The sequence below is a fragment of the Carlito syrichta genome, unplaced genomic scaffold (genome assembly GCF_000164805.1).
Source record: "Carlito syrichta isolate Samal-C Ts95f unplaced genomic scaffold, Tarsius_syrichta-2.0.1 Scaffold87995, whole genome shotgun sequence".
Lineage (NCBI taxonomy): Eukaryota > Metazoa > Chordata > Mammalia > Primates > Tarsiidae > Carlito > Carlito syrichta.
In genome coordinates this window covers 130,909-147,039 of record NW_007032091.1, presented here as the reverse complement: position 1 = coordinate 147,039, position 16,131 = coordinate 130,909, and the positions used below count along the sequence as shown (strand labels likewise).

The 16,131-nt window shown below is 41.6% G+C and overlaps 1 pseudogene; it reads right to left on the bottom strand.

The window, feature by feature from the left end:
* Positions 1-6,530: 6,530 nt before the first annotated feature.
* On the bottom strand, positions 6,531-6,739 carry LOC110595606 (annotated as a pseudogene).
* Between the last annotated feature and the right edge of the window lie 9,392 nt (positions 6,740-16,131).

Genomic DNA, 16,131 nt, shown 5'->3' with positions numbered 1-16,131 from the left:
TATTTCTTTCTGGTATTTTATTATCGTTGTTGTCATTCTGCAGTTTCACTAAGAAGTATATAGGTGGCAGGGCTTTTTTGCTCTGTTTAACAGTCAAAATAACTTTTTTGTGTCAGGATTATGTCTACCTTTAATTCTAGAAAAGTCTTAGCCATTATCTTTTCAAATATTGCTTCTCTCCTATTCTTGCTATTGTCTTTTAGAAATATCTACTACAGTTCGTGCCCCGCCTGGGCAACTTGGCGAGACCTCATCTCTACAATAAGTCAAAAAATTAGCTGGGTGTGGTAGCGCACACCTGTAGTTCAAGCTACGTGGAAGGCTGAGGCGGAAGGATCACCAGAGCCCAGCAGGTCAAGGCTGCAGTGGCCGGGAGCGTGCCACTGCCCTCCAGCCTGGACGACAGAGTGAGACTTCAACTCAAAAAAAAAAAAGAAATATCTACTATAGCAACTTATAATTTCTCAATTTACCCTCCTTGTTCCTCTTAGATTTCCTTTCATATTTCACCTTTCTTTGCTTCTTAATGCTTCATCCCAGGTGATATGCAAAGTCCTGGTTTCCATTTGAATTTCCATTTTATTTAAACTAAATAAGGATTGCTTTTTTATTTTGAGGGCTATATTTTTCATAGTTGGTTTTTATTTATATTCATCTTTTTTTTAATAAGGTCTGACTCTATCATCCAGACCGTAGTATAGTTTGAGTTTCACTGTAACCTCAAGTCATCCTCCCACCTCAGCCTCCTGAGTAGCTGTAACATACCACCACACTCAGCTAATTTTTATTGTTTTTTTATTTTTTGTAGAGATGGTGTCTCACAATGCTACCCAGCCTGGTTTCAAATTCCAAACCACAAGCAGTTCTCCTACCTCAGCCTCCCAAAGTGCTAGGATTCCAAGCCACCATGTCCAGCCTATTTACATCCATCTATTCTTGATATAATTACCTACTTATATTTTGTATTTGTTGCTTATAACCTTGAAGATTGTAAATATATTTATTTTAAAGTAGTTTTCAGGTTCCTCTATTATTTGTAGTTTCTCAGATAAGAATTCTTCCTATTTTGTTTGAGAGTTCATACTGCATGGGAGTTGCCTACCACACAGCCATTCCCCCCTTCCCCATTCTTTATCCTGAGTGGCAATGTTTCCAGCCAATAGATCTGACTGTTCTAAGGCAGTTGTGACCATTTGTTCCTTTTTGCCAGACATTCACTTTCCCAACTTCCTCTGTGACCAAGTTCACCCTAACAAGATATAGTGGAGAGTCTGGAAGCTTCTGAAAAGGCAGGAATCACATGTGATACCCAGAGCTGCAGCAGCTATCTTACAGCCCTGAGGCAATAAGCAACAAATAAAGGGGAAAAGAGAATGTTCAAGAGAGCCTGTATCCTTGATGGTATTGTTGAGCTGCTAGGCCACTCTGAGGCAGCCTACCTCTAAGCTCTTATTACTAAGAAAGATCATAAAAGTCTTTGTGGTTTTGGCCACAATTACTTGCTACTAAAATCACTCTCCAAACTGCTACAGTTTGTATATTCCCCTCTCCAGCTCAGGATGCCTCCACCTGGCTCCTGAAAGAACTAGATCTCAGAAGCAAGGCCTCACCCTACTGGGTCTTTGTGGTTCCCGACCCCAAGTCAGGACAGAAGTTGGTCCATCTCCCAGTCATGCAGGTCCCTCTGCCTCCACCCTCCACCACAGGTAAGCAGCTTCTAACAGCTGAAGCTCCAGAAGGGTTAGTGTGTTTCCTCAGCTCCTGGTCACCCACATAGAGGTATATTCCTAGCTCTGGCTTCAGAACAGGAGCCTAAGGTGAGATACACCATTCAACCCCTCTCTTCCATTCCCACTTTGAAATTCTAGATCCCAAGCTTGCTTCCTTCTCCTCACCTCCCTCTGGCCTCCAGCCTCAGCAAGCACTCACTGCTGTGAGACTCTGCTCCATTCTGGTCCCAGATGGGCCTCTTTTCCTTCAGCACAGTTGTCCTAATTTTTGTGTCTAAGTTGTCCCTATTTCCTATATGTTCCTGTATGTTTGACATCTTGCCTGAAGGCCATCCCAGTGCATTTTTAATTGTTGTATTTCGAGTTTTTATAAATAGGCCTAAACTTTTGACAATGTGGAAATACAAAGAAATGTAAAAATAAAAATCAACACTAATCCACCATCACTATTAAGACTGTGTTTTTTGTGTTGTTGTTTGTTTGTTTTTTTTAGTTGGAGTCTCACTCCATTGCCCAGGCTGGAGTGCCATGGCATGCTCATGGTCACGCCACCATTGACCTGCTGCGCTCCAGTGATCCTCTTACCTCAGCCTTCCAAGTAGCCGGAACTACAGGCATGCACTACCGTGCCCAGCTAGTTTTTGAATTTATTGTAAAGAGAGGTCTCACCAAGTTGCCCAGGCTGATCTCAAACCTGCAGGCTCAGGCAACCCACCCGCCTCAGTCTCCCAAAGTGCTGGGATTACAGACTGAGCCATCAAGCCTGGCCCACTATGAATATCTGAATACATTTCTTTCTAGTCTTTTTCTATGAAGGTCTATAAACATACTGTTTTATGAAATTGTAGCACTAATGTAATAACCAAGATTATATATTATCTTTTTTATTCAATAAATTATAGGCATTTTCATATATATGATATAAATCTACTATAATTTCCCAACTACCCTATTATGGGTATTTTGGTGTTTTTAATTTGTACCTACTATACATAATTTTGCATTATAACTATTTCAATATTTCCTTAGGATAAAGTCCTAGAAGTAGTATTACTGAGACAAAGGGTATGAACATTTAAATACATAGATACATATTGCAAAGCACTCTCCCAGCAAATGTTTATCCTCTCAAATTCAGAGTATAATAATGTTTTAAACTTGCCAATTTGATAAACAGAAGAGTCTCAGTGTTCTTTTAATTTACATTTCTCTGATACTTATAAGTTTGAACATTTTTTCATATGTTAATTAGCCATTTGTCTTTTATTCCAGTGCATTTTAAATAAGATTATATTTACAACTTTGGAGAAACAGTTATTTCACAAATCAAATCAAAATACGTTTTTATGCACAGTAAGTATATAAGCCAGCCTCAAAAGTGTCCATGTTGATACTTGTTTTATAATAGATATCTCTGTTTCTCAGGTTGAAATGTCATTTTACTTTGGGCCCAAATTCTAATTGGACTCAATCTTTTGGTAATATACAATCAGAAGTGTTGGAATGTAGAGAACATATTTAAATGAACACAAGTGAAAAATTATGTATGTTGTGTGTAAATATATAAGGAGACCCCCCCAAAAAAACCTTGCATAATATTTTTTTGGAGAGCAGTCCCCTTGTAGCACAGGCTTCCCCTACTAGGTATTCTAGGAACCCATCAGCATCGATATACCTGCTAATGTTGTTTTAAGAGGCTGTGTTCAGCTCCCGTGAATTTTTTTTTTTTTAATTCTTTCAAAGCATTTACTCATTTCTTGATGGGTGATTTACAGGTACATTTGCCCTCACTACACTAAGTGTTCAGCAATTTTTGATCAAAAACAGCATGACCTCCATGCCCTACCCTCCTTATTCACCCAATTTCACTCCAAGAGATTTTGTTTGTTTCCCCAGATGAAAAAAGTCCTCAAAGGGAAACGTTTTGCCAAAGTGGAAGAGGTGAAACAAAAAAATGGCAGAAGCAGTAAAAAGCATCAAAATGGACGAATTCAGGCAGTTGAGGGAAACCGCTAGGGGAGGAAGGGGCACACCTCATCAACAAGGGTGCCTACATAATCAACGTTTGTACACCTGACCCTGAATTGTACTCCACATTTTTTTTTTTTAAGTTGGAGTCTCACTCTGTCGCCCAGGCTGGAGTACAGTGGCACACTCCCAGCCACTGCAGCCTCACCCTGCTGGGCTTCCACAATCCTTCGGCCTCAGCCTTCCAAGTAGCCGGAACTACAGGCGCGCGCTACCACACCCGGCTCATTTTTGATTTATTGTAGAGACAAGTTCTCGCCAAGTTGCCCAGGCTGGTCTTGAACCCACGGGCTCAGGCAATCCAATCACCTCGGCCTCCCAGATCTTTATAATTTATAATCCCGTGCTGGGATTACAGGCTGAGGCACTGAGCCCAGCCTCCACGTCTTTATAATTTAAAAAAAGAATGGACGGGTTCAAAACCTGTGCTGAGCAGTGGGGAAAGCCTCTCAATGGATGTATTGCACCAAACGGAGAGTACTTTGAAGATAACTAAAGTTTAAATATGAAAGAATAAACACCCAATTTTTTATAAATAAATTCCAGGGTTTTGGGGGCCTGCTTCATATTGCATGCAGGTGTATATATACATATATAGCCATACGCTGCATCTTGACTTTTCAGTCAATGATGGACCACAAATACAAAGGTAGTCCTATAAGATTATGATGGAGCGGAAAAATTCCTATCACCTACTGATATTGTAGCTGTCATAAAGTTGACAATGCATGACTCACCTGTTTGTGGTGATGCTGGTATAAACCAACTTACTGTGTTGTCAAAGCTATAAAAGTCTAGCACATACAATTATGTTCAGTACATAATACTTGACAATGATAATGACTATGTTACTGGTTTATGTACTTACTATATACTATACTTTTATCACTATTTTAGAGTATATTTCTTCTACTTATTTAAAAAAAAAAAGTTAGCTGTAAAACAGCCTCAGGCAGGAATTCTAGAAGAAGGCATTGTCATCATGGGAGATAACAAGCCCATACATGTTATTGTCCCTGAAGACCTTCCAGGAGGACAAGATGTGGAGGTGGAAGACAGTGATGTTGATTTCCTGACCCTGTGTAGGCCTAGGCTAGTGTGGATGTCTGTGTCTTAGTGTTTTTTTAAGTTTAAAAGTAAAAATAAATAAATTTTAAAATAGACGGCAGGGCTCGGTGGCTCAGCCTGTAATCCCAGCACTTTGGGAGGCTAAGGCAAGTGGATTGCCTGAGCCCGCAGGTTCGAGACCAGCCCAGGCACCTTGGCGAGGCCTCATCTCTACAATTAATCAAAAATTAGCTGGGCACGGTAGCACGTGCTTGTAGTTCCGACTACTTGGAAGGCTGAGGCAGAAGGATCACCGGAGCCCAGCAGGTCAACGACAGAGTCAGACTTCGACTCAAAAAATAAAATAAATAAATAAATAGAATAAAATAGAAAAAAAAAACCATATAGAATAAGGATATTAAAAAAGAAAGTATTTTTGCAGCTGTACAATGTATTTGTGTTTTAAGCTGTGTTATTACAAATGAGTCAAAAAGTATTTAAAATTTTTAAAGCTTTTAAAGTAAAAAAAGTTACAGTAAGCTAAAGTTAATTTATTTTTGAAGAAAGTAAATTTTTTAGAAATAAATTAATTGTACCCTAAGTGTACAGTGTTTATAAAGTCTACAGTAGTTTTCAGTAATGTCCTTGATCTTCATATTCAGACACCACTCTCTCACTACTCACCCAGAGCAACTTCCAGTCCTGAAAGCTCCATTCATGACAAGTTCCCTAGACAGGTGGACCCCATTTTTACCTTTTACACTATATAGGCACTGTACCTTTACTGTGTTTAGATATGTTTAGATGTATAAATACCATTGTGTTACAGTTGCCTACAGTATCCAGTAGTAGTAACATGCTATTCAGGTTTGTAGCCTTGGAACAATAGGCTATACTATCCAGTCTGTTGTTAATTGGCACATGACTCTCTCTCTCTCTCTCTCTCTCTCTCTCTCTCCATATATATACACACACACACACACACACACACACACACACACACAAACACACGTACACACACACAAATAATTCACATACATAGTTAACCATAGGTGTAAATGATTTGTGATCTGTACACTTCAATATAAATTGTCTTTCCATAATCTCTGACCATGTACAAACTTGCTTTGAAATCCATTAAAAATCATAGTCAATACACCCATTTGAAAATTTTACCATTTTTTTCTCATAAACCACAAATCAAACCTAGGATGTATCTTGGAATGAGCTAAAGGCAAATGCTACGTGGTTGGCTTAGAAGAATCGCCACTTGTAAATGATAAAGCAATGGCATCAAATTGTGTTTATGGAAATTAAAATACTAAGGTATTCAGAGAGATTTGTTGGTGGAAAATGAGTTAGACCATAGGTAGATGTGAAGAGTAGTCGTGAGGAGAGGGGGCGCTCCTGAGTCAGATTGTAGGTAGGTGTCAAGTGTAGGTGTGAGAAGAGGTGCTCGAGAGGCCTCAAGTTGGGAGAACCATAGTGGGTCATGGTCAGCCAGAAGCGCATGGAGGAGCTAGGTTCAAATCCTGGCTTGACCATTTGCTAAGTGTGTCCTTGCACACAATCCTGGACATTTCCGTGGATAACCGATTGATCATGGTAGCCACCCAAGCAGTTCTTTCTTTTTTTTTTTTTAACCACACAAACTTTTTATTTAACAGTTGCAGACCAGACCGTCCCCAAGTGTCGACCCCAACATCCAGGACCCAGCAGCCAAGCTCAGCGCAGCCTCCCAGCCTCTCGTTCAGACTCCAACAGGGTAAGCAAGTTGCCCTCGCCCACCGGGCCTTTCACATTGCGGATGATGGAGCAGCTCCTGCCGTCCATGAATTCTACGTGCACCTGTGTGCACTGTCCCTGCGAGATGGTCTGCCCAGTACTTTGGTGTCCCTGGCCAGCTTGATAGGCTGCACACAGCTGGTGTCCATGATGGCGGTGGTTGAGCTTTCAGGGTATAATAACATGCATGAAGCAACTCGGCCCAATGCCCAGCTTACAGTAGGTGCTCAGGAGTTGCAGATCTTATTTTACAATAGCAAGGTGCAGTGACTGGGAAGCTGAACATAGTGGCACTCGATAGACACAACTGGGTTGGTGTGGAGCCGGAGAGCAGTGTCTGTACCACAGGGGTCACCTGGCAGTGGGACCAAGGCTACCATGGAAAAGGAGCTTTAGGGTGATGCTGGCGGCAGGGAGTCCCTTCAAGGTGGGTGGAGCATGACATGACGAAAACAAATTGAGAGCCTCTCCCATCGCTGTAATGAAAACAGCGTGCTGGGAAGTATTTACTGCCTGATGAAAAATCACCTAGCACAATGTGAGGGACTGTGACCTTACAGGACACACAGGGCCTGAGTGCCAGCTCCAGACCTGGCAGTGCGCAGCCTCAGCACTCACCTCGGAGTCGGGTTCCCTAGGCTGAAATGTGGCTTTGTGGGGTAACTTTCAGGTTTGAGGTGGGCTGCTGAGTGAGGCAGGAAACAATGTTAATGATCTGAGTGCTCAGACCAGGGCTGTGACCTTTTCTGGATTTGGGCCTATGTCTATTACAAACAGTTAGGCATCACTGTCTGTGCGTCTGACTGGGACGCTAGCTTCTCAGGTGACACATTTCTTGGTGGTGGTACCAGCCCATCGCTGAGGCTTCTGAAGCACCCTAACATTTCTAAATTTCAAGACACCCTGTGGCTCTAAAATTGTGTTTAGTAGGTTTGTGAATGCTCACATATGGATCTACTAAATAAGGTACCTACAGAAATACTTCAGAGTTAAAAGATCTATAATTATAAGGATTTTTAGAAGTCTATGACACTCCCCAAGTACACAGAGAAATCCTGCTATATAAACCCAAGGCTGGTAATCATAGATTTGCCTTCTATTTGCCAAATGTAGTTGAAGATTTTATATTAGCCAGAATTAAGAAAAATGCTTTATCAGGTTTTGTTGTTTATTATTTGAAACAGTGTAATTTTTAATTCTCTTCTTTTCTCTCCTATTCTAATCCTTTCGGCTTTGGACACATTGAAATACATAAACTTTTTTTTTTTTGGAGTCAGAGTCTCACTCTGTTACTCAGGCTGGAGTGCAGTGGCACACTCAAGGCCACCGCAGTCTCAACCTGCTGGGCTCAGGTGATCTTCCACCTCAGCCTTCCAAGTAGCTGGAACTACAGGCACGCACCACCACACCCAGCTGATGGTCTGATTTATAGTAGCGACAAGGTCTCGCCAAGGTATGCAGGCTGGTCTGGAACCCCTGAGCTTAGGCAATCCTCCCAAAGTACTGGTATTACAGGCATGAGCCACCATACCCAGCCATCATGCATATTACTGGGTCAATTTCTTAACATACTTCTGCTATTCCATCAGTGGAGACCTGGAAAAATTATTTCATAGAGTGAAGATGAAAATTTGATCTGATTTTCCAACCACTGTTTTAAATTCATCTCCTAACCATTGCCAAAATGTTTCATAGAGGAATCAACTCAAGGAACCCGGAGTTATTATTTCAAATTTTTTCACATGATAAAGCCTAAATAAATATTACTTAAGAATTTCTTCAAGTCTCCCATGCAAGTTACAAATTCTCCTTCATGACAGTCTTGTACACCTCACATCTGAAAAAGTGGAGGAGAAGAGTGTCTGTCTCTCCCAATTCAATTGTAATCATTAGTAGTTGCAATTTTTATTAATAAAACTTAGTTTAAATGCTTCTTTTTTTTTTTTTTTTTTTGAGTTGGAGTCTCACTCTGTCGCCCAGACTGGAGTGCAGTGGCTACTCCCGGCCACCGCAGCCTTGACCTGCTGGGCTCCAGCAATCCTTCAGCCTCAGCCTTCCCACTAGCTGGAACTACAGGCGCACGCTACCATGCCCGGCTTATTTTTTTTTCATTTATTGTGGAGATGAGGTCTCGCCAAGTTGCCCAGGCTTCTTAAACAGGAAAGAATCATTATGGGGGTCACAGAAAGGTCCAGGTGTAAAAGGTATGAAAGTTAAATCTTGTCATCTAGGTCAGGCACAGATGGGACTCACCTAAGGGACCAGCTCTTGTTTTCTCACACCCATAAATCCCAGTCCTTTGGAAGGTCGAGGCAGGAGGATCACTTGAGGCCAGGAGTTTGAGACCAGCCTGGGCAATATAACAAGACATCTCCACAAAAAAAAATAAAATAAAATAATTAGCCAGGTGTGATGGTGTGTGCCTATGAACCCGGCTACTTGAGAGGCTGAGGAGGGATGGTCACTTGAGACCAGGAATTCAAGGTTGCAGTGAGCTATGATTGTACCACTGTACACTAGACCCTGTCTCAAAAGTTAGAAAAAAAAAAGTCTTGTAATCTCAGTTGCCTCACCTATAAGATGACATTAATAATAATAATACTGCGCCAGTCTGGGCGACAGAGACTCCAACTCAAAAAAATATATATATAATAATAATAATACCTTTTTTATATGATCCTGTCAGGACTAAGATGTATATGTATATTTTACATCTATACATGCAAGATTTTATATATATATAAAATAGAGAGAGACCATTGCCTAACATGCAGTAAGCAATGATTGTCTTCCTCCCTATTTTTCCTTATTGTGACCTACTTTTTTAAAATCAGAGCACAAGATTTTTTATCAGAGGGCCCTGAACATTCATGATCTACACACATAACTCCTACCACATCTCCAGTTTCCACCCCAACCCTCCACTCACCTCAGCCCTCCAACCTTGTAAGGATGCCGGCTTGCAGCCCAAGGGACTAATAAAGTTTTACTGGGATCTCTCACATCATCCAGCTTCAAATGGCCCCACCTCGCCCACAGCAGCAAGGGCCAGAAGCAAGTAAATAACAGCCAGAGTAAATTCTGGCCACCCCTCTGAATTTCATGTGGACCCCCTCCCAGGCACACATTCTTCCCTGGTGCTGTCTCACACCCATCTTCATTCTGGGTGGCTCTCTGCACATTCTCTGGGAAATGCACCTCAGCTCACGATGCATGCCAGGGTCTGCTTACCTTTGTGGCCAACTTTGAAGCCACCTTTCCAGTTCAACTTCCAGCCTATCCCTTGCTCATGGTTATGGCATTGACCATCCACTCTCTCACTTGAAGCCACAAGGGAGATGCACCCTTCCTATATTCCCCCATGCAGGGGTGTGGGACCAGATACTCAAACATTTCAGGACAGTGTCAGGCGTGGTGCAACCACACGATGCAAAAGAACGGGTTCCATAAAGACTGAATGCAAGAGTTTCCTGAGTGAGGTCAAACAAGAGAGGCTGGAACTGGTCATCTGCAGATGAGCACAGGGATGGGGTCAGAACCTAAAACTATGAAGAGTTAGTACACAGGGCCAAGAGCCCAAAGGTGAACCAAAACCAAGAATCTGTCTTCAGTCAAAGATCCTGACCCGATCCCAACCCAAATATAACTCCTGCTTTTATTGGGAGAGGATTCAGCCTCTTAATAACCCGAGTGTCTGCTTAACACCCTCAGAAAAGGATTGGTTCAGAGCAGAAGGCAGAGTCAAACCACAGCTTTGTCTCATGGGTTGGATGCTAGAACAGGCTCCAGGCAGGTCATTCTACAATGTGGCTCCATGTCCAAAGCAGGCCTACCTTCTGCAGGCTGCATGGTCCTCACTGAGGAGCTCTCTCTAACTGGAGCCTTACCTGCATCCTGGCAGAGGAGGTGAGGTCCAGGGGAAGTCCCCAAAGCCTGGAATTTCCCGATGAGTCTTTCCTCAGCCACAGCAAGTGTCTTCACCAAAGGGAGGGAATATGGAAGACTGGTGAGAAACCGGGGAGAGTTCACAGGCTCACCAGCTGCCTGGGCAGCAGGAGAGCAGGTCTGTCCAAGTCTCAGGACTTTAGAGATGGCTGATACGCTAGACTTCCCAGACCTCTTCTAGGGGTCTGGACCAGCCAGAAACACATCAACAGCTTAGTTAGACACAAAACACAATCAGAGGCGAAGGAGGAAGTGGGAGCCCCCAAGTACACAGAGGCTTGAAATAAAAGTGACCATAAGGGACCAGCTCTTGTTTTCTTTCCTGAAACCATCTTGCTATCATCTGGCAAGAATGGTGTTCAATGACAGACTTCCAAGTGTACAGTCCCGAGGCAGATGATAATTGGTATTAGCCTACCCTCGTGCCTAGCATCCTCTCCACCCACGAGGCGTAAAAATACAGGAACCCCTGCTCAACGCTGATTTTTACTTGACTCCTTATTCTTAGCTTGATTCAGTGACCATTTGCCTTTAGATCTTTCACCTAAAAGAATGAAGGCCACCATTTGTTTAGTTACCCCATCTCCAGGCCTTTGGCTGCACAAAACTCACATCTAGCCTTTTAACTAAAGTTAGATTCAGTTTTGTGTCTTGGCTCTTAAGATTTTGACAAGTTGGCTGCCCTTGCTTGAACTCATATCTCTGCAAATACAAGGTCTATTGGAAATCTAGGGTTGTCACTTTTTTCCCCTGGGCAATCAACTGTACAATCACAAGGAACGCTCGCGATTGCTATTACTGTAACTCTTGGAACACAGTAACCATATAAGTCTGCTGAATTAAAAAAAGAAGAAGAAGAAGAAAAAAAAAGACTTATAACTTATGGAACTGCCAAGGTTTGAAGTGTGGCCTTCAGGAGCCGAGACTGCAGATCCACTAACGCCTGCAATGCTTCCCCCTGAAAATAGACATAATGTATATTAGCATTCTCAGCAAAAGCACTTTAGCCAACTCTGTTTTCATATTCCTCAACCCAGTTCCTCTGAAAATGAAAGTAAAAATAAAGCAATAGTCCTTATAATTTCCTCAAGACCTTGGAGTGTGGGCTAAAGAAAATCTGCTGACTTTGCTGACCTTCACAAAGGTGGTGTGGGGGCAGGGAGAGGGCATCATTGCATTTGGGTCTGTGTGGGTCCTAATAGCTGAGCTTTGCCTGTGCTCTCGATATTTTCTTTCAAATTTGCCATTTTGCTGTTGCAGCTGGGCTTGTCAGTTTTCAGTACTAATGGGTTGTGATGGGGTGTCAGGGGAAGTCAACAATCAATGCTTGAAAAAAAATGGTGGTGGGAGTGAGGGGCCCATCACTGCTGACATGGCCAGGAACAGAAATACAATGGCCTTCTTTTGTAGGAAAAAATAGACAAGAAATTCTGTGCCGTGTTTTGCTTTTAAGATGCATCTGGATTTTTCTCCTTTGATGATTGGGCTGGCTGCCCTTCCCCTGCCTGAAGTTTGACTATCAAAAACATAGATTCTAGTTTTTTAAATAACTACTTTATAGTCTAGTTAACTGTAATTCATTGTGTGGGTTGTAGTTGTTTCTTGCAGGAAGACGAAAGAAGAGAAAATAGGGAAGTGTCTGCTGAAACAGAGGCATGAAAGAAATGGCGTGAAGTGGCTGGGGCTACCTCATGAGGAGGCCTCTTTTAGGAAAAACTCATTTAGACCCCAATGTTGTGTGACAGGAGAACACCATTACATTAACACTCAACGTGATGAGGCTAAACACATCAATGCCTGACTACCGTTTCCATCCAGAGCAAGAAATCTCATCGAAAATGTTTTTTACTAATAATGCAGTAGAACCCCATTATGACGCTAGTATCAGAATACAAGAATAATATTTGCCTCATAAGTTGCTTTATTCAAGTTGTATGTCGGGAGTACTTGTGGGATATGATTTGACCAACAATCAAAAGCAATATCATCTATCATAACCGAGCACTTTCTAAATGCAAATTTACTGTACTTGTTTACAGGTTATCTTTATGCCAAGAAGTCCAAAGTGGTTATCAAGTAAAATTATACTGCACTGACTTTGTTTTCTTTTTTTTTTTTGAGTTGGGGTCTCACTCTCTTGTCCAGGCTGGAGTGCAGTGGCATAATCACCCACCACAGGCTACAACTCCTGGGCTCAAGTGATCCTCCTGTGTCAGCCTTCTGAGTAGCTGGAAGGCTACTACAGGCGTGCACCACCATGCCTGGCTAATTGTTTTATTTTTTGTAGAGACAAGGTCTCACTATGTTGCCTAGCCTGGGCTCGAACTCTTGGGCACAAGTGATCCTTCCACATCAGCTTACCAAAGTGCATGAGCCACCTTGCCCAGCCCGAGGTGACTTTACACAACACATACTTTCCTGAAGAGTTTTGTGTGACCCAGAGGAAGCCCATCTCTATTCATCTTTCCTTTTAAAATCGAAAAATTTAATTAGAGAAAAATGTGAATGGAAAGCATCAGAAGTTGCAGTGAAACAAAAAGAAGCTTTGTTGAGCCCATACCCCTGCCTGAACTGTTTGTTTCCTTCACCATACTTCATAATCCTGCCCAGCCCAATTACTACTTTCCATTTCATCCTTTCTGTATTATCGGAATTTCTATAAGCATCTACTATTTGAATGATCAGAGTAAAATAACACACGTTTTAATGTTTAAAAAAAATTATTCACCAGGAAAATAAATTAGCTGTACTTTTCCTATTCCTCCTGACAATTGCAACTAAAAACCACAGACATTATATATGTATATAAATCAAACTTAAGAAGACTCTGAAAGGTAGATGAAAGGAGACAGACTGAATAAGGGTCTTGAGACTCAAGGAATGACACAGTGTTGAGTTCTCTGGGTTTTCTTTCTGTCTCAAATATCCCAGACTTGGAATAGAAGAAGGTGGCAACCCTGAAACACCAATGGATGCAGACAAAAATAGCCCCAGTGACAGTCTCATTACTCTTTTGTCCTGTTTGCAGAAAATTCCTGGTTTTTGCTGATATTAAATATTGATTAACAATGGCACCTCTATGCAGCCTAGGCTACCCTATGATGCGTGTTGCAAAAGTGCCTGTTATCACTTACTAAAGCAAGATGGCATCCCTCCCTTCTGGTGTGTGTTGCTCCAAGTCGGCTCTGCACCCTCCATACTCAGAGCTCTGGTTCGCCATCTCCGTGCTCTAAACCTGGGTTCCCCACAAGGGTGTAGCTGGAGGAGAGGCTGCTTCTACAGCTTCAGTAACAAGAAAATCTCTCTGCTTGGGAGGCCAAGCTAAAAATGGATTCTACTTCCCCAGTTAAACAGCAATATCTCTATCTTGCCATTTTGGGTATTATGATTAAACATCTTTCCAAGTTGCAGGAGTTCAGAAGATTACCATTGAGTCATTTTAAGTTTATCATTGTGTAGGCCATAAATGCTCAAAAAATATTGAATGAATAAATAAGTATCTATTGGCACCACAGGCTGAGCAGAACTGAAAGGATACATGCACGCACGCACACACACAATCCAAACACTGAAAATGCTGGATAAACTCTTTTTTAGTGCATACTCAAAAGTAAGGAAAGGAACTCCCCAGATGTTAGAAACAGAACAATTCAAAGAAAAAGAGGTGAGTGGGAGCTAAAGGCAAATAGATGACAGGGGTGTTGTAAATAGATAAAGCCTAGTAAGCTTGAGACTCCAGTTTTAACACCTGCCCAGGAAAAGGAGACAAGGCCTTGGGCCCATGCAAGGCAGGAAACTGAAATAAAGCTCCTGCTTAAACTGAGAGCCATGAAGTTTTGCCTTGTCTGTGACACTGAGTTTAGAAAGTCATTGCTACAGTTTAGGGAGTCAGCAAGGAATCCTACCATTAGCTTAGGCAATGGTTAGCTAAAGCTTGACCCATAGGACGTTGGACCGAGTGTCCACTACACACATGGTGCAGTGTTCACATATGCATTACCTACATGGTGAGAAAACCTCCACTGAGAAATTAGGAAAGATGCTGGCATAGCATTCCATTTCTGGGTATATATCCAAAAGGATTGAAAGTAGGATCTCCAAGAATTATTTGTATATCCTTGCTTAAAGCAGCGTTATTCATGACAGTCAAAATGTGGATGCAGCCGAAGTGTCCATCAGTGAGCAAATGGATAAATAAAATGTAGTATACACAGATGAGAAATATTATTCAGCCTTAAAAAAGGAAGAGAATTCCATCACATGCTACCACATGAATGAACCTTGAGGACATTACACCTCATATATGTGGAGTCTGCCATTATATCACATATTTGTTCATACTAGTTCAACTCATAGAGGAAAAAAGTAGAATGGTGGTTGCCAGGGACAGGGGAGAGGGAAAAATGGGGAGTCACAGTTTAATGGTTATACAGTTTTAGTTTTTCAAGATGAAAGTGTTCTGGAAGTTGCAAAACAATGTGAACATACTTAACACTACTGAACTGTACACTTAAACATTTTTAAGATGGGAAATTTCATGTCATGTGTATTTTGCCACAATTTAAAACATTGTTTTAAAACTGGCACAGAATCACTGAAACCCTTTGGGCCCCAAAAAGCGAATGGAAAACAAGACTATCCAAATGAGAGCACAATCAGAACTGTGTCACCCCAGAAAACAATCCCTGCGGAAGATGAGCTCACACTTAAAGACAACACGCAACATGGAGAAATGAGTCACCACAGAATAATCAGCAGAGGCAGAAAATGGAAAAATGTGTTCTTCAAGAGATATACAATAGAATAATCTGAGAGAATATAAAGCAAATGTTCCTACCCAAGAAGTAAAAGATTGTCTATAAACTGTTATGAAAGTACAGAAAAGTAAGGGAGTTGGGAGACCAGGAAGGAAGAAGTGCGTTAAAAAATAAAAAAGTTAAATAGGAATTTTAGAAATAAGCAAATAAACCATCATCACAATTTTCAAAAAGAAAATCATTTTATGGATTAAACACTGATCTAATTGATACTGCAAATGAATCCAGAGCAAGGAAAAAGTCAAATGTACTTTTGAGGCCCCAACCTTTTCCCAGCCAATTGCACAACTGATGAGCCATGATGCAACACCCATTCTACAACCATACACAAAATAATAGCAAGTGTCCCTCCTATTCATGCTCAAATGTGCAAACTTTGGGTCAGGCCCTATTTGTAAGCCCCAGAGTTAGAAGACAGACTAGGTCCTTCCTCATCTAGTTTTTGTATTCTAGTAATTTGTGGTCTAGAAAACAATAAATAGGCATAGATAAAATAATTTCAGATATTGGTAAATATAATGAAAAAATAACACAGAACAATGAGACTGAGGGTATTGAGGGATGCCAGTAGGACCACCTTAGACTATGTGTTCAAGAAAGACCCATCTATAGAAGTAACATTTAAGCTGCACTTGGATGAGAAGGTACCAACCAAGCAAAGATCTTTGAAAAGAGCAATCCAAACAGAAGAAGATTCAAGGGCAAAGGTTCTGGGGAAAGAAGGGATCAAAAGCCTTTGGAGTATCACTTAGGATAGACAGGGAGAAAGAAGGGCTGAT